Source organism: Pristis pectinata, chromosome 1 (genome assembly GCF_009764475.1).
Source record: "Pristis pectinata isolate sPriPec2 chromosome 1, sPriPec2.1.pri, whole genome shotgun sequence".
NCBI lineage: Eukaryota > Metazoa > Chordata > Chondrichthyes > Rhinopristiformes > Pristidae > Pristis > Pristis pectinata.
In genome coordinates, this window is record NC_067405.1 from 72,525,459 (window position 1) to 72,549,456 (window position 23,998).

The window sequence follows — 23,998 nt, forward strand, 5'->3', positions numbered from 1 at the left end:
CACCACCCTCTGGGTGAATAAATTTATCCTCCTCTCTATCTGACCCTTTATTCTAGACACCCCAGCCATGGGAAGCTTCAAATCTGGTTTTTATCTGGTCATGCCTCTTACAAATTTTATATATTTCAAAGTGGTGGATAGTGATAGAGACAGGTAGTTTTGGGAGTGGAAGCAAGCTATGCAACTACACACTCAACTTTGAAGTCAAGTGAGGCTGCAAACAGTCTGGTCAAATACAAAGGCTGAAGAGGGAGGGAAGGCAAATCCTCATTTGGGTTTCCATATTGCCAATGTTCATCTGGAAGAAATTCAGAATTAATCATTTAACAAATGGAGTGATTCAACTGGTACCATTCAATACAGATTGAAATGGATTTTTGTGTGTGGGCATGCAGACATGTTAAAATGTGTTAAAGATGGATCCTTGGAGAGGGTACAGATGCCCCAGTGTGCAAATGTGAATACAAAATATAATAGTATACCTAAGTGATAGTCACCCATACCCCAATCCGATACTGGAAAACAGAGTTAAGGAGCTTTGACACAGAATGATGTGGTCTGCAACATTTAGAAAGATAACCATGGTTTTGTAAGGGGAGAGGGTGGAGATGATATCCAACTCAAAGAATCTGAATGAAATGAAAACATTGAAATATTTTTGAGAGAAAACAGTGTTGGATATGGGGTAGTTGCTTGCAAGTCCAGAGAAACCAAGGAATGGGGCAAGGAGAATACAGCTGAAAGGACATTCAATCATCTCAAAGGAGAGGACCATTCACATTTCCAGGGGAATAGGATCCAAGGTGTTGGTAGCAATGAAAATAAGCTGGAGAGGAAATAGATGGAATATCAAAATGATGCCTGTACGGACGAGCAGACCTGTCAGAGGGGTTCAGTAGGTCTTGCTCTGATCCAGCTAGATCTGGTGACAACTAAATCAGATGAAGGGCAGATTCCAGCCACTAGGTGAGCGAGTCCAGGCAAACTCCCAAGCCTATACATATGAAAATTACAATTAACTGACAAATAGCAATTTACTCTGAATCGTTTTAATTCTCTTAAAATTTTGAAAATGTGAATGGCTTCTAGTCCAGTTTCCAACTGAAACAGATACCAATGCAACTATAAACAGGCCACCAATATATCCACATCCAACCAAGTAAACATGCATATTGACATATGATATAAACAGAGTATTTCACAACAATAAAAATATCAAAAATGTAATGTGAATAACTTAGTTTCCAAAAGAAAAGCCCTCTTAGTCAGACACATTGATTTAAATAGCCATTTTATTGGGACAGTTTCATGTATTGGATGCTGCAAGAAGATTTGCCAGTACAAGTGTTATTTCTGAAAATGTTAAGATATCTCATCTAATATATAGTTAACACCAAAACCATTTCTTCTTATATAGGAACTGTTTTATGATCCTTGAAATACTGCATAAAACATTTTAAATTTGAACTGATGCAAATTGAGGAAAGTCACAACTGGTCACACATGTTCCATTTATAACTTTTAATTTGTGAGATTGTTGTAGCATCGCCCTCAACATTGAAAAGCTAGTGTTTGTGCCATCATTCATCATTACTAAATACATGTCTTTGAAAGTAGGAACATAGAAATTGGAGCACGAGCAGGTCACTCAGTTCCACAAGCTCACAATTTCACCATTCAACAAGCTCATGGTGGACCTTTCAACACTATTTCCCTGCCATTATCCCTTGATTCTTAATATCCAGAAACCTATTGATCTGTTAAATGCAAAAAAATGACTGAGCCCTAATAGCATTCTGGCATAGAGAACTCCAAAGATTCACCACCCTTCCTACATGAAAAAATTTCCCTCGTTTCAATCCTAAATGGCCTATCCCTTATTTTGATTGTGACCACCAGGTGTAGACTTCTTAAACAGGCAGATTCTTCCTGCAATAACCCTGTCAAGCCCAAGGACCTTTTATGTATCAACGAGGTGGACTTGTATTTTTTGTGGAGATAACATTCTTTACAACTTCCGTGAACAGTATGACAAATAAGTAACAGTAAATTAACTACACTATTTTACTTGTGTTAAAAATTGTTATCAATGATCAAGCGTGGGTCTCCCAACGTATCTTATCCGAAAAAAGATTCCACACTATTACACATGCAAGTTCATTTGTATTTCTACATCTTTGAATTCAGAGAGCACACATACAACACCACCCAACTTTCAAACCTTAAGAAATTATAAAAAGGTTTCTGTAGTTCGATGACACCAGTAGCACAGGAAATATGCACTCGTGGTCTCACAATTTGTTAAGTGGTGGCCTGGCACCCATTTTCTTTAACACTTATGCATTTAAAAAAAATGTTTCGAACGGAGAAAATGTTTCTTTCTGCCTGCACCCTTATTTAAAAACTATTCCCAAGCCAAGCCAAATATCGCAAGTAAGAAAATGGCTGGTGGTTTAGTGAAGACTTTTGGCGGTTTTTTTCCCCCACCCCTTTAAAAGGTGGTGGGGGGGGGGAATTCCTTTTTAATATAAACACTGCAGGAGACTGCCGCAGAAGCAGAGACAGCCTCTCTCCCCCCTCTCCGGACTTGTCTGGGAGCCTTGTTCACTCACAGCCGCCATTGTTCGGTTCCAGGAGAAAGCTGCTGCTACTCATCCGCACCCCACCTACCCTCCCTCGCAGGCGGCCAGCTCCCCGCGCTCTCCGCGGCTGCCTCCGACCCTGCGGGCCCCCGTTTGTCTCACTCTCTGTCTCTTACCGGTTTTATTTCCCTCAGTGCCCGGCTCTCTCTGCTGCCACTGGACACTCACACCGAGACGTAAACACCGCGTCAGTCCCTTACACCTCCACCGCGTCACTCACTCTCTCCCCCTCACTGACTGAAGGAGCCAGCCTCTGGCTCGCGGCCGCTCCAGCGCACAGATCCCGGCTCTCGCGCGCGCACGCGCACGTCCGCCCGCCCTCCCGCCGAAGCAACGGCCCGCCGAGGAGCGAGCGGGGGAAGTCCCCACTACGCCTGCGCGCCCCCTCCGCTCCCAAGCCGGCCGAACGCACGCGCACTCGGGTCTTCCCGAGCGGTGCTACAGGGCGGCGATCAAAGTGGATTAGGGTTTGGTTCCGGGCGAGAAAGTGGCGCGTTTTACGCCGTTGGTAGGGTTTCGGTCTTGCCGCCGAAGGGATCATAAATTGGGGGTGGGAGAAAAAGGTTCTTGTATTTTGTTTTAATCTCCGCGGGACTTTGCGGTGAGAGGCCGCGGGCGCGACCGTTACAGTCGAGAGCGCGCTCCCAACCGAAGGGAAACCGCCCGGCCGCCGCGCATGCGTATGCGCCTCGGTCCACCTCGTGCGGTGCCAGCATCGTGCGCATGTGCGAGCCGTCATTTTGTTTTGAGGTGCGGTGCCTTTAATTATCGGCAACGTCCCGGAGGCCTTCGGAGAAGAGGCGCGGGTTGACTTCAATTTATTTGAACTGACGTGCGATTAATAATCGTAAAGAACCGGCATGAGTGAAATGACTGGGAACACAAGAACTAACACTAGGAATGGGTCATGCAGCTCCTGACATTGTCAGAACATGGCTATCTTGTACCACAATTCTAATTTCCCAGCTAATCTCTCTATCCTCTGATTGTTGTAGTAACTAAAACAAAACTCTCAGTCTGAGCCTTGGCAATACTCAGCATCCATAGTTCTGACAGGTAGAGAACTCAGAATTTTACAACTCCATGGATAAAATAAAACATTTGCCACTCCCGTCTTGATTCCATAGCCTTAAACTGTTATCGAGTCCTGATGAAGGGTCTGGAACCGAAACGTCGACTATCCCTTTGCCTCCACAGATGCTTCCTGGCCGCTGAGTTCCTCCAGCAACTTTTTTTTGCTCCAGATCGCAGCATCTGTTGTCACTTGTGTCTCCAACTATTAGTCCTTAATTTAGCTTCCTCATCCTGAGGAAGGAAGTCTCTTGCTATCAACCCTATCAATCCTTAAGGAGTTTGGAGACACAAGAGACTGCAGATGTTGGAATTTGGAGCAACACACGAAAAGCTGGAGGAGCTAAGCAGGTCAGGCAGCATCTGTGAAGGAAATAGATGATGTTACAGGTCAAGTCTTTTCATCTGAACTGAAAAATAGAGTATTATCCACCGTTTTATATTGGCCATCTCCTGTCTATCTTTCAGTCCAGATGAAGGGTCTCAACCCAAAACATCGACTGTCCATTTCCGTCCATAGATGCTGACTGACCTGCTTAGTTCCTCCAGCTTTTTGTGTGTTGCTTTTAAGGAGTTTGTATATTGTAATATGATCACCTCTCATTCTTCTAAACTCCAGTGACTAGAGGCTAATCTTTTTATAATTTCAAAAATACTTCATTTGTAATAACATAAGTACAATTACACGTCTTTCTCTACATTCATTGTATTATTAAATAATTACATATTCTTACAATGTGTCAATGCTTCCTCCTTAAACAATAAACACAAACTAATCTTAATCTCCTATTGGACTCATCCCCAGAATCGATTTAGTGAATTTGCACTGGCTGCAAAGAAAGCATATGCTCCTTTAGGTAAAGTGACCAGATTGCACAAGGTAATCCAAATGATTTCCCTTCAAAGCCCTGCATAATTTCACCTTTTACTTCTTAGTTTGTACTCTAACCCCCTTGCAATAAAGACCAACATATCAATGTCAACTTAATTACTTGCTGTATATTTACTGTGCACATCTCATGAACACACCAGGATCCCTTTGTAGACAACCATTTACCAGTTTGCCACAAATTTAGAAGTATTCTGTCTTTCTGGTCTTCGTACTAAGGTGCATAACCACACATGTTCCCACATTATACTCTATCTGCCTTCTTGCCTATTTCACTTAATCCACACACAGAATTTCTGCATTCTTAAAGTCCCCTTTCCTACTTAGTTATGTATCACAAGGAAATTTGGATCCATAACACCCTTATTTTCATCTCTTAATTGTGATTAGTTGAGTGCCCAGTATTCATTCCTGTGGCACTTCACCTGTAGTGGTTGCCTTCTTTATGAATAGGCAAGGTTAGGGTATGTAGCAGTGTTAATTCAGTTAACTCTTTTGGATTGCGCTATTGGTTGTTAAGTTGGATCACTGAAAAAATTATTGTATGACTACTGATGACAATGCACAGAACCATAATCTCCAATGTCTTGGTGCAGAAGTAGTAAAATTATTGTGCTACAAATATCAGGACGACCTTTAAAAATTATCGTTTCTCCAGTGTATAAAAATAGTTTGGTATCTCTGCAAAGTCTGATCAGGGGTTATGTAGTTTAGTTTCATTATGAAATGTGGATATGATTGGAAATCCACTTAGTTGCAGAACAATTTGTTTCCTTGTGATTTTTTTTGAGCCCAAGGTAGCTTCCAAGTTCAAGTTCAGGTTTATTGTTGTCATAGGCATACACATACAGGGTATAAATGCCATGAAAATTAGCTTTTTGCAGCAGCAGCACAGTACATTACCAGACAAGGACAAATGTAAGTTGACATAAACTTAATTAACATAAATTGTACATAACTTACACAGGTACAAAATAAACAACTACGCTAGTGGGAGACAAAATAAACATAGTTACATGAGTGCTATCTTTCTTGCTTTCGAACAGTACTGAGGTGCGGTTTTTGGATGGAAAGTTAATCCATTGTCCTAAGTGCCCTTTCAGGTAGATGTTAATGTTCCCAATGCAATTCTATGGAATGAGAGGAGTTATGCCAAGACCACAGCACAAAAAAAACCCAAATGTCCACATGAGTCTTCCCTACTTTTCTTCATCTAACTTCTCTTAGTGTGCTGTTCTGTACCTTTCTCTCTTAAGTATATCCAGCTTCCCCTGTGTATCCATGCTATTTGTCTCATCTATTCTATTTACTGAGTTCTTTATACCAACCAGGCTTTGAGAAATTGCCCTGAATTTTTCTTAGGACTTTTATATTTATAACCCCCAGGTTTGGTCTCCTGCAATGGAAGCTATTTCACTACTCCCATATTTAAAAATGAGGATTTCTATCACCATTTCACCTGGAGATAAAGAGTACCACCCGATGTAATCTTTCTGATGGTTATACAGGTGATACTTGCAACAGCCATTTGGGTGATGAAAATTTCCCCTCACAGTATTAACAAATCACTATCCAAAATTTTGAGATATGGAATGAAATTAGCTCTTAGAGAATTTATGTGAAAAAAAGTAAATAAATAAACACAGAATTAATTTTTTTTCAACTCACATTTCTTGACACGTGCAGATGACACGGCTTTGTGTTACGGAAAATTGCGATACAGACCATTTTCTAGGAACACAACCCCTCATAACACAGTGGTCACCTGTAATTTATTAATTTTAGTATTATCCTTCTGAATCTTTTCACCAACTCCAGTGCCTATGTAATATTTTATAATATGTTGATCAGAACAACTTAATTGTAATCAAGATCCTTTCCAAGTTTGACATAACTTACCTGCTTTTCAATTCTTTCCTTCTATAACTGTATTATAGTGCTTGTTTCCTTTAAGTGGCCTTTATATACTTTGACTTTAGCTATTGTTACTTGTACACCTCTAACCGTAAATTCTTGTGGCACTCCATTCAGACTATCTGAGCAACAGGTGGCCTCTTTATTCTTAGCAGAATCTACTTCCTCATAGCTTTAGGTATTGAAATACATGTAATAAATGCAAATACATATTCTTCCTACAAGCTTATTGAAGTCTTTATCTCGTTTTTTAGAATCATTGAGTTATACAATGCGGAAACAGGCTCTTTGGGCCAACTCATCATTGGCGACCAAGGTGCCTACATAAGCTAGTTCCATTTGTTCAGGTTTGGCCTATATCAATCTAAACCTTTCCTATCCATGTATCTGTCCAAATGTCTTTTAAATGTTGTAATTGTACCTACCTCCACCACTTCTTCTGGCAGCTCGTTCCATATACTCACCACCCTCTGTGTGAAAAACTTGCCCATCAGATCCCCAAACAGTTAACTTTTTATTAATTAAACCTTACAATTTGGTGTAGTCTTATAAGTGTTGTCACTTCTGATTCCAAGTTCAAAGCATTGATGCATATAATGAACAACAAGGGTCCCATCATTGATCCCAAAGAAACATCTATTGCTACTTTTTGGCACTGCTCTTTGATGTTGTTATCAGTAGTTACCTCTCAAACAATACCTCAAAACTATTTTAAAACAATACAGAGATTCTCAAGATGTTATCATAATACTGTTCATGGGAGCTTGCTGTGCAATGGTCACCATACTTCAGAAGTTCCTCATTGGCTGTAAAGCGCTTTGGGCATGCTGAGGTGAAAGCCACCGACCAAATAAATGCAGGTCTTTTTTAAAATGATGCCCTTGAGGCACGTCTGTGTAATGAGATGGATGTCAGCTGGAGTGAAGTGTCAGACCCAGTTAACTCCAATAAATTTTAAAATCAAATGATACCAATTTAATATAATATCAAAAAAAAAGGCTTTGGTTTTTCCCAGCATCTTGTCCTTTAGCTTGGTTGAAATGGAAGGCATAGACAAGAATGCTTTGTAGCATTGGCAATGCCAGAATTTATTTATATATACAAGCCTTTGGAATGACTGATGCATACAGGCAAGTATGATCATGTCAGGGAAGTGGGAGGCTATAATCTTTGGCAGGAAATGCTTGATTGGAACACTGAAGAAAATGAATAAGTGGTAAAGGCATGTTCTAGGTAACAGGACACAACCAAAACTAATGTTGAGATTCAATAAGTTATGAGGTAGTGAAGGTGAACTTAGATTGAAAGACTGAAAACAGGCAGATAGAAAGACTGAAGAAGTAAAACATCTATCATTCCTCATTGGAATTGGGTGGGGCTCAGACGCAGCAAAGGCAATGGAACCAAACAACTTCCTAGCTGAAGACTTGGCTCCAGAACTAACTATGCCTCAAACTAAGTAGTTCCATTACAGTCACAACACTGACAGCTTTTTGAGAGTGTGGAAAATTTCCCAGGGTATATCCTATCCACAAAAAGCAGAACACATTTAATCCTGCTAGTTACCACCCCATCAGTCTCCTCTTAAGCACAAACAAAGTGATGGGAGATTTGGTTGACAGTGCAATCAAACAGCACTTAGTGTCAAACAACCTAGGTTTTGTCAGGATCACTCAGCTCCAGACTGCATTATAGATCTGGACCAAAGGGCTGAATTCCAGAGGTGAGATAATTGCCTTTGTCATTAGGGCAGCATTTAACTGAGTGTGCCATCCAAGAGCCCTGATAAAACTGAAGTGAATGGGCAGAAAGGGGGAAAACACTCCAATAGTTTGAGTCACCCAGAGGAAGGTGGTTGTGATTATTGGATGTCAGTCATCCCTGCCCCAGGACATCATTGTGGGAGTTCCTCAGGACAGTGTCCAAGGTCTAACCATTGTCTGCTACTTTATCAGTGACCTTCAGATTGGGATGTTCATTCATGATTGCATAGTGTTCATTTGCAATTCCTCAACAAATGGAGCCTGCATTCAGCAAGATGTGGTCAATGCTCAAGCATGGGGTGATGTGGAAAGTAACATTCATACAGCAAAGTGCCAGGCAATAACCATCTCCAACAAGAAAAAGTAATAACAGGAAAAAGTAATCGCCGCCCTTGGTATTCAATGGCATATCCATTGCCAGAGTCATGCACCATCAAAATCCAGGGGTCACCTTTAACCAAATAAATCAAGTAGACCAGCCACATAAATATTGTGGTTACATGCACAGGTTAGAAGCTGGATAATCTGTAATGAGTGATTCATGACACCCAAAACCTGTCCATCATCTATAAGGCACATCAGAAAAATGATGGAATATTCTCCACATGACTGAATGAGTGCAGCTCAAAAAACATTTAAACAGCAGTCCATTAGTTCACCACTCCGAACATTCATTCCCTCCACCTCCAATGTACTGTCACTAGAGTGCGCACCATCAACAAAGTGCACAGCAATTACTCTAATCCTCTGGCAGCACCTCCTAAACATATGACCTAAACATTGGAACATATGATCATATAGTGAGGTGACCTGCCTCAGCGACTACCGTCCAGTGGCGCTTAAATCCATTATAATGAAGTGCTTTGAGAGGTTGGTTCTAGTGGACTCAGCCGTTCCATCTTGGGTACAGCCCTCCCCACCATTGAGGACATTCTACATGAGGCAATGTCTCAGGAAGGTGACATCCATCATTAAGGACCCCCACCATCTGGTCCATGCTCTCTTCTCAATGCTGCCATCAGGCAGGAGGTACAGGAGCCTGAAGACCCACACCTCAAGGTTCAACAATAGCTTCTCCCCCACTGCCATTAGGTTCTTGAACCGACCTGAAAAACCCTAACACTACCTCAGACTATATTTCTTTTTTCTCTCTCTCAACTTGCACTAATGTCATTATGTTTATTTTGTCATATAAGGCATGTACAATTTATGTTTATTTAGTTTATGTTAACTTACATTTGTCATGTTTGCAATGTACTGTGCTGCTGCTGCAAAAAGCTAATTTTCATGGCATTTATACTTATATATTGTCTATGACAATAAACTTGAACTTGATATGACCTCTCTGACCTAGAAGGACAGGAGCCACAGGTACATGGGAAATCATCACCTGCATTATCTTCCAAGTTACACACCTTCCAAGGTTATCATTGTTCCAGACCCTAAATCCTGGAACCCCACCCACCATCCAACTCCATTGTTCACCAGAAGGACTGCAGAAGTTCAAGATGGTGGCTCATGACCACATTTTTCAGACAAATTAGGGATGGGCAATAAATGCTTGGCTTGCATCCCCCTCCCCTACCACCCACCAGACACAAAAAATAAATGTGGTCAAGGGGAACATGTGGAACACTGGTTTTAGCAATCAATCACCATCTTCCATCACACTTTTCCCCAAACACTACTCTCCACTGATTTCTTTGGGGTATAAGCCTGTTGTACCCAGTTTTGTTTGTTTACTGATGAGTAAATTACATGCAGACTATTATTTGTCAGCCAGCTTGGAGTTGTAGACATTCACATCTAGTTTGTTTATAGCCAACTTTCCTATTTTTACCACCAAAGTGGATGATCTGACATTTTTATTTATTCTGCATTGTCCTTGCCAATTCACTTAACCACAAAGCATCTCTACGTCTTTTCACAGCCCAGCTGACCATCATCAGGAAACTTGGATATATTATAGTTGACCCTTCATTGAAACCATTGATATAGATCAGTTGATGAACGACTGGGGCACCAGCACTAGATGTGCCATCACACTAGTCATAGCTTCCCAACTGGAATATGACTCATTCAGTCCTATTCTCTGTTTTAACTAACCCTCTGTCCATACTGGTGTATTACTCCCAATACCAAGTACTTCAGCGTTGTTTAATAATTTTGAGTGGCATCTTATTGAAGGCCTTCTGATATTCCAAATACACCACATCAACTGGTTTGCTCTTTTCTGTTTTGATGTTTACAACCTCAGAAAAATTCCAACAAATTTTTCAAATATGATTTTGTTTTTATGTCCTTAATGATTCTGCCCAATCCTTTTGTTTTCCAAGTGCCTTATCACCATTTCCTTAATAATAGATCGCAGCATTTTACCTATTCCTGATGTAGGTATTGTTTCCTTTTCCTCTCTCCCTCCATTCTTACCTGGGGTGGTTATATTTGCTATCTTTGTCTGTGGGAACCGTTCTGGAATCTATGGAATTTTGGAAGATGACAGAGTATATTCACAACTTCCATTGACACGTTTTTTTCAAAATCCTGGGTTGCAAGTAATTTATTACATTTCAGTTCCATTATGTTTATAAAGTGCTTGTTTTTTTATGAATAGTTAAGTTCTTTGAGCTCCTCATTTACTCTAAAACTATCATCCTTCAGTATTTCCAGGAGATTATCTCTTCTTTCCTGCAGCCACAAAGTATGTTTTATCTCTATGTTATTTCCTTATTCCTCAATAACATTTCATCAGTCAAAGTCTATAAGGACTTATATTAACTTTTGCCAGTCTTTTCTTTTATATGTATCTTTAGAAGTTCTCACAATCTGCATTCATGTTTCTCACTAGCCTACTCTTGTATTTCGTTTTCCCTTTTCCTATCAACCCCTTGGTCCTCTAGTGCCAATTTCCATTTTTTTTCTGATCCACAGGCTTACTGCTTTTTTTAAGGCATAGTTATAAGCTAAGCTAGAAAGAAATGTGATGTGATACCTGCAGAAGGGTCTTTCTAATGTCTGGTAAAGGGAAGGTCATCACTAGGATCTTCCTTTACTTTCCTGAAAAATATATGACCATTTTTGATACCAGTCTGATTGCTTTCAGATTGAAATTTCTTGGTATATTGCAGAATAGAAGAAGGGCAATTTCTCCATCATGTCATTGGGCCCTTTGAGGAACTATAGGATTGGCATCAATCCACTTTTACTAGCAATATTTCTTATTTTCAAGAGTGTTTCCGGTTCCCTTTGCGGAAAGTTACTCCTGACTCTGCGTTCAGAAAGTGCATTCCAGAATGGCACATCTTGTACCATGTTGTATCAATAACTTCCAAAACAAATTATATTATTTATTAAACCTCAATATAATAAAAATAGTTATTTAGATCACATCTGGATTACAGTCAAATTTATTTTATACCAGCAATGACACAGTAGGAAGCCATTTGACCATTGAGTCCATGCTGACTCCCAAGGAGCATTGTCATTAGTCCCCCTCCTTCTTTCTCTGCATCCCTTTAACCTACACATGTGTGCATGAATTCCCCTTTGATTCTTTTTGTTATTAACCTACACTAAGAGGTAATTTACAGTAGCTAAGTAACCTGCCCGCATGTTTCTGTGATATGGGAGGAAACTGGATGAAATCCAGGAGGTCATTGTAAAATGAGTTTTGTTTTACAGCTTACTCTTTCCATCTTCTAAACAGGAAACGTCCTGAATATACTAAAAAGGCTTGTTACCTATTCTGATATTGGCTGGACAGTTCAGGGTAATTTAAGAAAAATATTTATACTCTGTAAACTTTTAGTAGAATTTCTAATGCCAAATTAAGGGCAACACTGATACCAGCCCATTTGTGATAACATAATTGATCCTGGGAACTCTGCTAGCCATCAGGATGTATTGCAGTAAGCTTCAAAAATTTGTATTTGGGATACTTTTAAACTAGTAGCAGCTTTGAGGTTTTCCGGCAGAGCTTGATTCTAGAAGATGCCTGGAAGACCATGTCAGATTTCAAATGGTTGAGATTTTAAACTTTATTAAAATGCTTTAGTATGTTAAATAAGGAGTAGAGCAGCATTGTGGTTATGTTGCAAAACTCACGGTAGTGTAGTGGTTAGCATAACACTTTACAGCACCAGCGACCTGGGTTCAATTCTGACCACTGTCTGTAAGGAGTTTGTATGTTCTCCCCATGTCTGCGTGGGTTTTCTCCGGGTGCTCCTGTTTCCTCCCACATTCCAAAGACGTATGGGTTAGGAAGTTGTGGGCATGCTATGTTGGTGCCAGAAGCGTGGCGACACTTGCGGGCTGTCCCGAGAACACTCTATGCAAAAGATGCATTTCACTGTGTGTTTCGATGTAACTTAATAATCTTAATAAATCTTAATAATCTAGAGGACAGAACTAATGCCCTAGGGCTGAAATTCAATTAACTAAAATTAAATCTGGTAAAAGGTAGAATGTGGCATTTCGTAAGTATCAGCGTAATGATCATTGAGTTGAACATTGAGTTTTCCAATTCTAGGAACCCTCCCCTCTGGTTGTTTTTATCCCCCTTTTCCCTCTCCCTCTCTCTCCTTTCGATCCTCCTCTGGTCCTCCCATTTTGTCCACTTTCCCATGCCCCCTACCCCTCCAGCCCCCACCACCCCCATCACCCATTGTCATCCCCCTACCTCTCCTGGTTCCATCCACCAACTACACACACAGTTTACCCACAGGCTTTCCATCACCTCACCTCACCCTCCCTTCCCCTATCTGGTTCTGGTTCCATCTGCCATTTACCTCTCTCCTAGTGATTCCCATTATCACCACCTTAACTTATCAGATTTCAACACTGTTAGCCCATTGTGTTCCTGCTTATCACCCTCCAGCAGCGGTCTCCACTCTCCCCTTCTCCCCCAGCCCACTTCACTCCATCTGCCTCTCACTTTTTCTTCTTTGTCTTCATCTATCATCCCTCTGCCACTGTCTCCAAACTCCACCCCCTCCCCCACCTGGCACAACCTGCCCATCACCTTTCACCCCTCAGTCCACCAATCACCTCAGACTCCTGTCTCACCAGTCCCCCTCTCCTCTATACTGGCCATCTCCCCTCTCCACTTTCAGTTCTGATGCAGGGTTTTGACCCAAAATGTCGACAATTCCTTTACCCCCCACAGATGTTGCTTGACCTGCTGAGTTCCTCCAGCATATTGTTTGTTGCTCAGTATAATGATCACTGTGCTTCAACATTTACAGAAACTATTTGGATTCTGGGATTGGAAATAAAATTTCAGTAATTTCAACTGATATTAAAAACTATAGTTAACACTGAGGACACGTTTAAGGTGACAGTGACTTTTCTGAATTGTGGTAAACAACCATCAGGTTCACTGTTGGGACTAATTCTAAACAGGCCCAGTATATGTCCTAGAATAATGTAGTAGATTCCTTTGATGGCCCTTTGAAAAGCCCAAACAAGACTTTCACTTCAAAGTCAATAATTCTGGCCTTACCAGTTCCCTTGAAGTAAGTCATAAAGGCAAAAAATTACAATGGGTTGAACAACCTTGCCCTTCAAATAGTGGTATGCATGCCTTTATATCCTCTAAAAGGGTCGCCGGGTCTTCAGTTTAATGCTTTGTTAAAGCAACAGCACTTCCACTATAGTTCTAGTGAAAGGTCATTGATGTACAAATCTGTTTCTCTTTCAACAAACATGCTGCTTTTCCAGCATTTTTTTGTTTCATTTCAGCACCTCCAATAGTGAAACAGTAACATGTCAGCTTATATTTTATGCTGAATCTATGGAATGAGACTTGAACTCACGTGTTTTTGTCTTGCAGGCAGGACCACAGCTCGCACAGCTGACACTCAAACCACACTATGAGCCACAGTGTGTCTCTACACCATCTGTTACACTATTGGGCAGCCGTAACTGTCTTCCTCTCTGCCCATATTAAAAAGGGTAGAGATAGCCGAGACGTTATTATATATTCATAAAAATCATTCACAAAGGGAAATATGCAGAGGTTTGGCAGACAGTGTAGTTAAAAAGGATACAGGACAAATCCGGGGGTTATAGGCTAATTTGCATAATATTGGTTACAAGAAAGCTAATGGCATTTTTACTCAAAAGTATAATAAAAATCATTCAGAATCTGAAAAAAAGTCAATGAGTGTTTGAAAAGGAAGGGTTGTGCTTGACCAACCTTATTAAACTATTTCCAGACTTAGCAAAAGGCTAAAGCTATAATGCATTTCCAAAGTGTTGTGGATAGTGTAGAGGATTGTCAAAGATCGCAGAGGGACATTGATAGCATGCAGATCTGGGCTGAGAAATGGCAGATAGAGTTCAATCCAGAGCAGTGTGAGGTGGTACACTTTGGAAGGACAAACTCCAAGGTGGAGTACAAAGTTAATGGCAGGATTCTGGGGAGTGTGGAGGAGCAGAGGGATCTGGGGGTCAATATCCACAGATCCCTGAAAGTTGCCTCACAGGTGGATAGGGTAGTTAAGAAAGCTTATGGGATGTTAGCATTCATAAGTTGAGGAATCGAGTTTAAGAGCCATGAGGTAATGATGCAGCTCTATAAAATTCTGGTTAGACTACACTTGGAGTACTGTGTCCAGTTCTGGTCGCCTCATTATAGCAAGGATGTGGAAGCGTTGGAAAGGGTGCAGAGGAGATTTACCAGGATGCTGCCTGGTTTAGAGAGTATGCATTATGAGGAGAGACTAAGGGAGCTAGGGCTTTACTCTTTGGAAAGAAGGAGGATGAGAGGAGACATGATAGAGGTGTACAAAATATTAAGAGGAATAGATAGAGTGGACAGCCAGCGCCTCTTTCCCAGGGCACCAATGCTCAATACAAGAGGGCATGGCTTTAAAGTAATGGGTGGGAAGTTCAAGGGAAATATCAGAGGAAGGTTTTTTACCAAGAGAGTGGTTGGGGCATGGAATGTGCTGCCTGGGGCGGTGATGGAGGCAGGTACATGGGTCAAATTCAAGCGATTACTAGATAAGCATATAGAGGAATTTAAAATAGAGGGATATGTGGGAGGAAGAGGTTAGATAGTCTTAGGCGAGGTTTAAAGGTCAGCACAATATGGTGGGCCGAAGGGCCTGTATTGTACTATACTGTTCTATGCTCTATGTTCTAAAAAATCTTCAGAATGTTTCAGCGTAAAAGATTTGTTACTGTGGAGTTGGAGACAATTAGCAAAATAAATTAATAAATACGACAGGAAAAATTTCTTTAGCCAGAGGGTGGTGAATTTGTGGAACTCCTTGCCACGTACAGCAGTGGAAGCCAGATCAGTGGGGGCATTCAAGGAGGAGATAGATAGATATCTAAATAGTCAGGATATCAAGGAATATGGGGATAAGGCCAGTAATTGGGATTAGAATAGTTTTTTTTTTCTTCTTCCCCCATTCCCCATTTCTCATTTCTATTTCCCTTTCCTTGGAGCAGACTCGATGGGCCGAATGGCCTGCTTCTGCTCCCTTGTCTTATGAAATTCTCATTAATTATGTAACAAAAAAATTGGGTTTAAGGGTAACTGCTTAGATTGGTATAATGTGGAAACTGGGATTTTGCAAGTTTCAGTGCAATGATCAGTATACTTAAACATTTACATGAACTATTTGGATCCTGGGATTGGAACTAAATTTGAACATCTGCAACAGATACTAAATAATTTAGTTAACACTGAAAGAGTGCTTATAAATTACTGGACAGCAGAATAAGCTTGCAGAATTGGTGTGTAATTTGGGAAATGAATTTCAACATAGACCTCACCTCCTTATACTGGTTATCTCCCCTCAACACTCAGTCCTGATGCACGGTCTTGACCTGAAACATTGGCTATCCCTTCGCCTTCACAGATGCTGTCTGACTTGCTGAGTTCCTCCAGCAGTTTGTATTTTACTACAGCTTGCAGCATCTGCAGTCTCTTGTGTCTTCAAATTAGACAAGTCAAAGATAGTGCTTTTAAATTGGAACAAATCATGTGGTCTTAGGAAATGTGTCCATATGGATTAGAAGAGCAAAGAGATAAAGGAGCACAAATACATAAATCATTAAAATCTGTGACACAAGCTAAGAAGGACATTTTAAAAAAAAGCGGAAAGGGCATTGAGGATCATTTTTAAAGGTACAGAATTTTAATGCAGAGAAGTTACTTTAGACATATAGAATCTTAGTTTGACTGTCCTTAGAGAACTGTACTCAGTTCTGGACTCCTTATTATTGAAGTAATTGCTAAAACAATTTGCAAAGGAATGGTTGAGCCACCTGGGATTCTCTTCCTCAGGAAGGAGAAAACTGCCAGGTAATCCGATCAGGGTCTAACATAAAAGTTTTTGAAGGATGGACATCAAGAACATAGAAACTCTGTTATGGAACGCAGTATTTTTGAGAAGTCATGTGATGGAAAATTTATGAAACTCATTGACAACTGCAGTTGAATATTTTGGGTACTGATGGAAAACTTCTGGAAATTACATGCAGGTCCTCATTGTGACACAGAGACAGCATGCACGGCTTCATCAGACAGCAAGCAACACTTCTTTTGACTCCATTTCTTGAAAATTTTACTACCTCAACAAGCAAGGCAGGTGCCACAGGCCTCACATACCAAGGAAGCTCAGAGCTGGAAGTTTGAGGCCTACTTCCTGGCCCTACCTGGGCCATTGCTGGGAGCCTAAGATGTCCATCTTCTGGCAGGTAGGTGCCTTATTTATGTTTTCTTTGTTAGTGATCACTCCAAAACTCCCAGTTCTAGCTATTCATGTTCTCAGGCTCTCAATGATCATCTCCCTGGGTAACTTTCTCAACTCCCTGATCATCTCCACAGCAGAGTCCTCAAGCTGTGGTTCTCTCCCAATCTGTGATCTTCCCCACTCAACAATTCTCCTAATCTTACCCTCCCGCCCAACTCCCACAATTCTCTCCCACCTCCCACTGGTCTCTTCACTCATCCACCCTCCCCTCCACATCCCAGTAGTTAAAACTTCCATCCCCAGTCTGCTGTCAAACTCACTTCCTCTAGGATTGGTAATGACAGGGATCACTGCGGTGCAAGTTTCCTTGTGTAATGCTCATTTTACTGCATGTGACTACTTGGTCCTTGGACATGATTAAATATCATGGCCTCATGACCTCTCACAAAACTGGCATGTAGTGCCCCTGAGCAGTGCTACTTTAACAAGGGTTTTCAGGTATATTGTAATTGGTATTCCCAAAACCATTTGCCATCAATTAAGTATTGTAACTAATAAATCCAGTATTGATTTCAGGTGATATTTGTTCATAGTGAGCAGTTAGAATGTGGATCTGGTTATCACAAGCAGTTGTTTTTGAATAGCTTGAATGAAACTAAGGATGAGGTTTGTCACATGGAGCATAAGCACCAGCATTGACCACTGGGCTGAATGGATTTTTTTCTTTGTTTTATATTCTACAGTTCTATTCAGTTGTCAACACCTTTGTATTTTGTTTTCAGACTCGCAAAGAAAATGTCCACCCAAATGGAATATGCCAAGAGTTTGAATTCCAAATGGTGCTCAGATTATGTAGATGACTCTACCATTGCCAAATCAAGAGGGAAAGCTAATCGTATTGAAACTCATAGTTGTGACTTCCTCTCAAAAATTCTACTTGAACCTTAGAGAAACTGCATCAAGAGCATCAACATTTATTTCTCACACTAAATGTTTTTGGGATGTTGTTTTTCATGGATTAGTGCCAGCTTTGTGCAGAAGACCCACATGCTCAAGAATTGGATTCATTTGGCAGCCAGAGGCTAAGTATATTTATCTTTTAGTTTGAAGTAGATTCAAGTATAGGTCACGGGAATTTATTAATCTCTGAATCATTCAATCTCTATAGTCTATCATTTTGAACTATCCTTCAAGAACAGATAAATTTATATTTGCAAGCTTTACAAAGTGGTGGCTGATATTTTTAGCTTCTCTCAATCCCTTGAGGTTTGTGTCAGCCCTAGATCACTAATTTTGATATGAATTCAAGTTTGGGCTGCTAGGGGATCCTTTGCAAGGGGTGAAATTTAAACTATGTGCTGGTCTGTACTCTTAGCTGCAAAAAAATTACTTAAGGTCCGAAGGATAATTGTTAACATAAATTGAGAAACAATGCAGTCACATGAATTGCAGCGTCAAAGTTTAGCTGTAAATTGATAATTTAGAGCCATCTGTTGTGCATGTTCAGCAGTTTCTTGTACCTTTCAAATCAAAGTGAAATTCTATTAGAGCTTATGGTGTTTAGTAATTTGTAAGCAGTGTCTCATGTGCTCTGCTAGTCCATGGCTATTATATATCCTCTCTAACGTTTATGCCCTTGTTTCCTTTTGCAGCTTTCTCCATTTCTTTTGTGATTAATCCAATAACTGATGTTCTGAATTCAAAGGTTGTGTGACTATTTGATACAAGGGGATGTGCACTATTTTTATCAATATATGGTCTAACAGGTTAAACACTTTATCTGCATGCCCAGTGTGCAAGATATGAAATGTATAAATGTACAGTCGCATTGATATCTGCACTCCAATCTCATTGAAACCTACAAAACTTTAATGGGACTGGGCAACCTAGAAACAGTAAGGATGTTTCCATTAGCAGGAGAGCCCAGGACCAGGAGTCACAGTCTAAGGATAAGGGGTAAGCCATTTAATATTGAGATGAGGAGAGCGGTGAATGTCTGGAATTCTCAACTACAGAGAGCAGTTGAAGCCAAAACAATAAATCTATTCAAAAAGATCTAGGGCTAGAGAGATCAAGGGATATAGGGAGAAAACAGGAACAGGGTGCTGAATTTAGATGATATTGAATGTGGAGCAGTGTCAAGGGGTTGTCTATCATTCTCCTGCTCCTATTTTTCTGTTTTTTTTATATAATTGTATGTTTGCAGAAATTCTCAACTGTAGTTTAACTACTAACTGTTTGAAGAGTGCACAGCATGGATAATAAGCCAGAAGTCGATGATAGATAAATAGAGTTGAGTCAGCTAAAATGAGATTCACAACCTAGATTTACAATGCATTGCATGATTATGTAATGCTACATTCCATTTCTTGCACATTACACGTCCTCCCCAGGTTACGAATGCCTGACTTGTGTACAGCTTGTATATACGAATGAGCAATAGGGAGACCCGCGGGATGGATTTGCTGGCTGCAGGCATCTTCTGGCATGAATGAAACAAACCAGTCCTTTATTTCATACAGAGCACAGACATTACAAAGTATGGATAATAGTTTTCCTGAAAGAACAATATCATTGCATCTTGCAGAAAAATCTGAATGGTTGAGTTAAACACCATAGTTTAACTACATGTTGCCATTGGTTGGCCTCTGATTTTATTTAACTATATTGCCAGGCAGCTGCATTTCTGATTTACAAACTGTTCGGGTTACAAATATTTCTCAGGAACAGAACCATGTCGTAACCAGGGGAGGATCTGTCTATGTGCAGATAAAATGACATGCGAAACATACATAGATAAAAATTCCTTCGTACTGAATGGTCACACATCAATTGGATTCAGAATACCAGACATTGGATACAGTTACATAATATTTAAATGTGGTTTTAAAAATTATGAGAATTTTAAGAGAAGGATAGTTAAGTATTAAGCAGAAAAGGAATGGAGTATTATGCTTATAGTATGAGATAAACTATGATATAATGACATAAATAAGCCTGTACTCAGGTTTGGGCTGGAAGTGATTTATTTGGTGCCGGGGTGGTAGTGAAAGCGGATACAATAGTGGCATTCAGGAGGTTTTCAGACAGGCACATGAAAATGCAGGGAATGGAAGAATATGGATCAGGTGCAGGCAAAAGGGATTAGTTTAATTTGGCATTATGCTTGGCACAGACACCTTGTGCTGAAGGGCCTGTTCCTGTACTGTACTGTTCTATGTCCTTTCAGGAACTCAGGACATTCCAAGGTAATTTAATGATTTTTGAATTATCACCTCTATAGTCATAATAATAATATAGAAAATGTAGCAGCCGTATCACACATAGCCTGACATCACAAATAGCAATGTTGTTATGGTCAGATGGGGAATGAGAGATAAGTATTGGCTAGAAAGTGGAGAAACATTCTCTGTTCATCCTCAAACTATCATCCAGGATCTTTTATCTCCATTTGAAAGGATAGAAGGTGGATTATTTATTGTGTCACCCAAAAGCCCATGTAGCACTCCCTCAGTATGATCCTGCAGCATCAGGGTAGAATCCATGCTCAATGTGTTAAATATAGACATCTTCTGAATAAAAGTTGCAGCTTATCAGTATTTGATAAAAATATGTAACAATACATAAAGGAGAAGGGCTGAAGGTACCAGAGGTACAAGTGAAGATTCAGCAAAAAGTAAATTAAGATAGGTGGAAGTAAATGAAGCATTTGAGTGATCTAAAGCTCATCAAGGTGACAGTGTATCACTTAGATGCCCTCATATGTCCCACAGTAAAAACAGCAATGGATAAGAGTAGAACACTCTTTACAAAAATTTAAATCTGCTTTCCAAAACCTACGTGATAGTTATCATGGTCATTTATCGTAAAATGTAATATAGAGAAACACTGATTATCCACTACTTGATTGTTTAGAAATCCCAATTGTTCGGTGTCTGGCTTACTCATTAGTACACTAAGTCTTTGCTCTCTGCAGGATCTACTATTCTGTGAATCCGTGTACCAGCAGGATCAGCTGTGTAAACTGGGTGTGTGGGCCGGGTGTGCAGCTGGAGCTGGGGTTGAAGATGGAAACACCAACATGCAAACTGAAACTTACAAACTGGAAACTCACCAAGTTTGATTTCCCACTCCCCTTAAACTCATTGGGTCCCCTAGAAAATGTATTATGCTACTGCGTAACATGTAACAAGTGAAATAAATGTGTTGGAGCAATAGGAATAGCATCCAATAGTCCAAAAAATCTGATAGTCCAGCAGACCAAAATCCTGAAAATGCTGGATTATCAGAGATCTACTGTGTATTATAGCTACTTTACTGTCAGTTCCTTTTATTAAAGAATTGCCTCAGTTGTAACCTTACTAACATGTGCAGGTTGAAACAGCATGGTCCAACCACAACTAATGGAGTCATGATTGCAACAGTAAAATATCCTGAGCACTCTCTCACCCACATTTCTAGTTTTGGGTGGAAAACAATAAGACAGCCCTTTTAAAAGGCAGGTGGCACAGTGGCACAGCAGACAGAGCAGCTGCCTTACAGCTCCAGCAACCCAAGTTCGACCCTGGTCTCTGGTGCTGTCAGTATGGAGTTTGCATGTTCTTTCTGTGACTGCATGGTTTCCTCTGAATACTCAGGTTTTCTCTCATCGCCCAAAGATGTACTGGTTAGTAGACTAATTAGCTTTTGCAAATTATCTGTGGTGCAGACGGGTGGAGTTTTTGAAGAATCAGTGTGCCATTGATGGATATGTGAGAGAAAATAGTTTCCAGAGAAATAAACGGGGGAATGCGATTGATTGGATTGTTCTGAATGGTAGCATAGACTCGATGAACCAAGTGGTCTCCTTCTATGTCTTAAGAGAATATGAAAAATGCCAACTTTCTGAACAGCTTATCAGAAAGTTGGAGCTGAGTACTATTAATTCATCTCTTTTGTGTGCTTGTGAGAGCTAAACAGCACTAAACTATCGAGATATTTAGTACACCATGGGGAGCAGCAAAACCTTCTAAGCCCAATCAGTCACTTATAATGATCACTGTGATCCCTTGGCTGAATCAGTCATAACAGGATTCTCCTCTCTCTTTATATAACACAAGCATTCTGTCTGTTAACATTATCAATCACCCTTCTCTCTGGAACTCCTAATTATTTTCATGAATGTGGCACTCCACAACATTGTAAGGGAGAAAATGGCAGCTGAGCCATAAAAGGAGACATTAAGTGAGGACCGAGTTGTTTTGTAGTCTATAGACTCACCTGTACCAGTGCCCACCTCATTGGCCCCCCATGTTATGACCTTTGTTCACTCGATCTCCTCCAAAAATTCTGTTACGCATATGGTTCTGAATCATTTGGTAATCTTCATTTGATTGTACAACTTAGTCCTGATTAGTTAGAGCCAATGGTATCACAAAGAATCCTCAATGCTTCAAATAGGATGAATGGGTGTTGCAATGTTAACTGGATTTGTTTCATTCTACTGTTGTTATCTAAAATAAAACAATGAAGTAACTGGTTGTAAAGTACTTTATGCATTTCATGATTCTGAATCACTTGGTAATTTTCCTTTGATTGTACAACTTAATCCTGATTATAGCCAACAGCATCAAAAAGAATCTGGTCATTTTTACCCATGACCACTCTACTCACCTTGGCTTTGATTCACTAACGGCTTAGTTTTAAAATTTCCTTCTTTTTGTACAAATCCCTCTGTGGCCCATTCTCCCATTTTACCTGTACACTCTACTTCTACCTTTGTCCCATCATTGGCAACCATTCTCAACTATTTGAAAATTACATGGCTGAGATTATTTTTCTGAACTTAGAAAAGCCTATTAAATTAATGGCACACCCTGGCCAACATGCATTTTGGGATCCTCATGAAGGCAAAGTTTTATTGCACGAGTCCCAAGATATTGTGTGTTATAAATTGGACCTTGCCTGCACCAGTGTGTGCTCTCCAACTGTCCTGAAACCTGTAACTTTCTTTTTCACCATTTCCCTCAAACATAGGTCATAAAACATTTTTCTTGCTGAGCTTTTGCTCTTCATTGACATAAACTTTAAAAAACAGTGTCTTTCCTTCCCAGATGCCCTGCAGACTACGTGGATTAAAATAATTTTTAAAAAAAAATCTCTGGTCTAGAAGCAATGCTGTGTAGAGAAACACGTAGGATGGGAATGGTCAGAATAGTGGGCAGGTGGGTTTGGGACCTCAAGAATTGAGTATAGATTCATTATTAGTTATGTTGGATGCAATTGAAATTTTTTCAATAAGTTCAAATGGTTGAGGGGCCTGGTGGAGAGCTGTCATAAAAAGTAAATAACATTTTCAAAGTATAGGGGACCCATTTAAAGTGGGTTTGCAGAACAGGGCTCCAAGGCCTGCAACTTACTTTGGCAGGTCTCCTTTAGTTAACAATGAAGCAGGTCTGAGGTACTGCAATGGCCTGTTTTGCATGAATGCCTTGCATCATCCACAGGCCTTGCATGTGCCAACGAAAATCATGGAAGTGGTATCTTCGCATCTCCGATTGCATGCTATCGGATGCCACTGTGCATGTCTGAGAGCTTTCATGTATTAATGTCAGATGCTCATACATGAAAGAAAATCATTGACTGTGCAACCAACATGGTAAGGCACTAATTTTTTATATCAAATATGTTTAAATTGAAATTCAGTCACATAGTACACATAAATGTGTTCTGTGTGTTAGATTTTCAAGGACAATACATTTTGTTGCTTTTATTTCACAATAGAACCCCATCTATCAGGCCTGATGAACTCTGCTTTGTAATAGTAGTATGTGTGGTAGTTTTCAGGCAATTAATGCTTTCTTAACTGGCGTATGTCTCTGTTGTGACATATAACTGATGAATGTGTTCATCCAAGTGACAGCTATGCAAACTAACTATTCAGTGAACTTGAGCTAATCCAAACCTCTGCTACCAGTATTCCACCTTGCATCAAGTACCACTCACTTTCACCTCTGTGCTTGCTGACATACA

At 40.2% G+C, this 23,998-nt stretch overlaps 1 protein-coding gene and 1 long non-coding RNA gene across 4 annotated transcripts in view; one reads left to right on the plus strand and one right to left on the minus strand.

Annotated features, from left to right (window-relative positions):
• creb1b (cAMP responsive element binding protein 1b) overlaps positions 1-2,983 on the minus strand; it is a 65,003-nt gene extending 62,020 nt beyond the window's left edge. For both annotated transcript variants that reach the window (XM_052028908.1, XM_052028898.1), the window contains exon 1: positions 2,759-2,983. The gene's annotated coding sequence lies outside the window, so the exon portion shown is untranslated. The remainder of the gene's footprint in view (positions 1-2,758) is intronic.
• A 6-nt stretch (positions 2,984-2,989) lies between these two features.
• LOC127577644 (uncharacterized) lies at positions 2,990-22,485 on the plus strand. 2 transcript variants are annotated; one of them, XR_007957409.1, is made up of 4 exons: positions 3,110-3,150; positions 14,110-14,231; positions 16,776-16,991; positions 17,770-22,485. It is a non-coding gene; the product is annotated as an uncharacterized LOC127577644 (long non-coding RNA). The 2 variants fall into 2 exon arrangements; XR_007957408.1 differs by lacking the exon at positions 14,110-14,231 and having other exon boundaries at positions 2,990-3,150.
• The last annotated feature ends 1,513 nt before the right edge of the window (positions 22,486-23,998 follow it).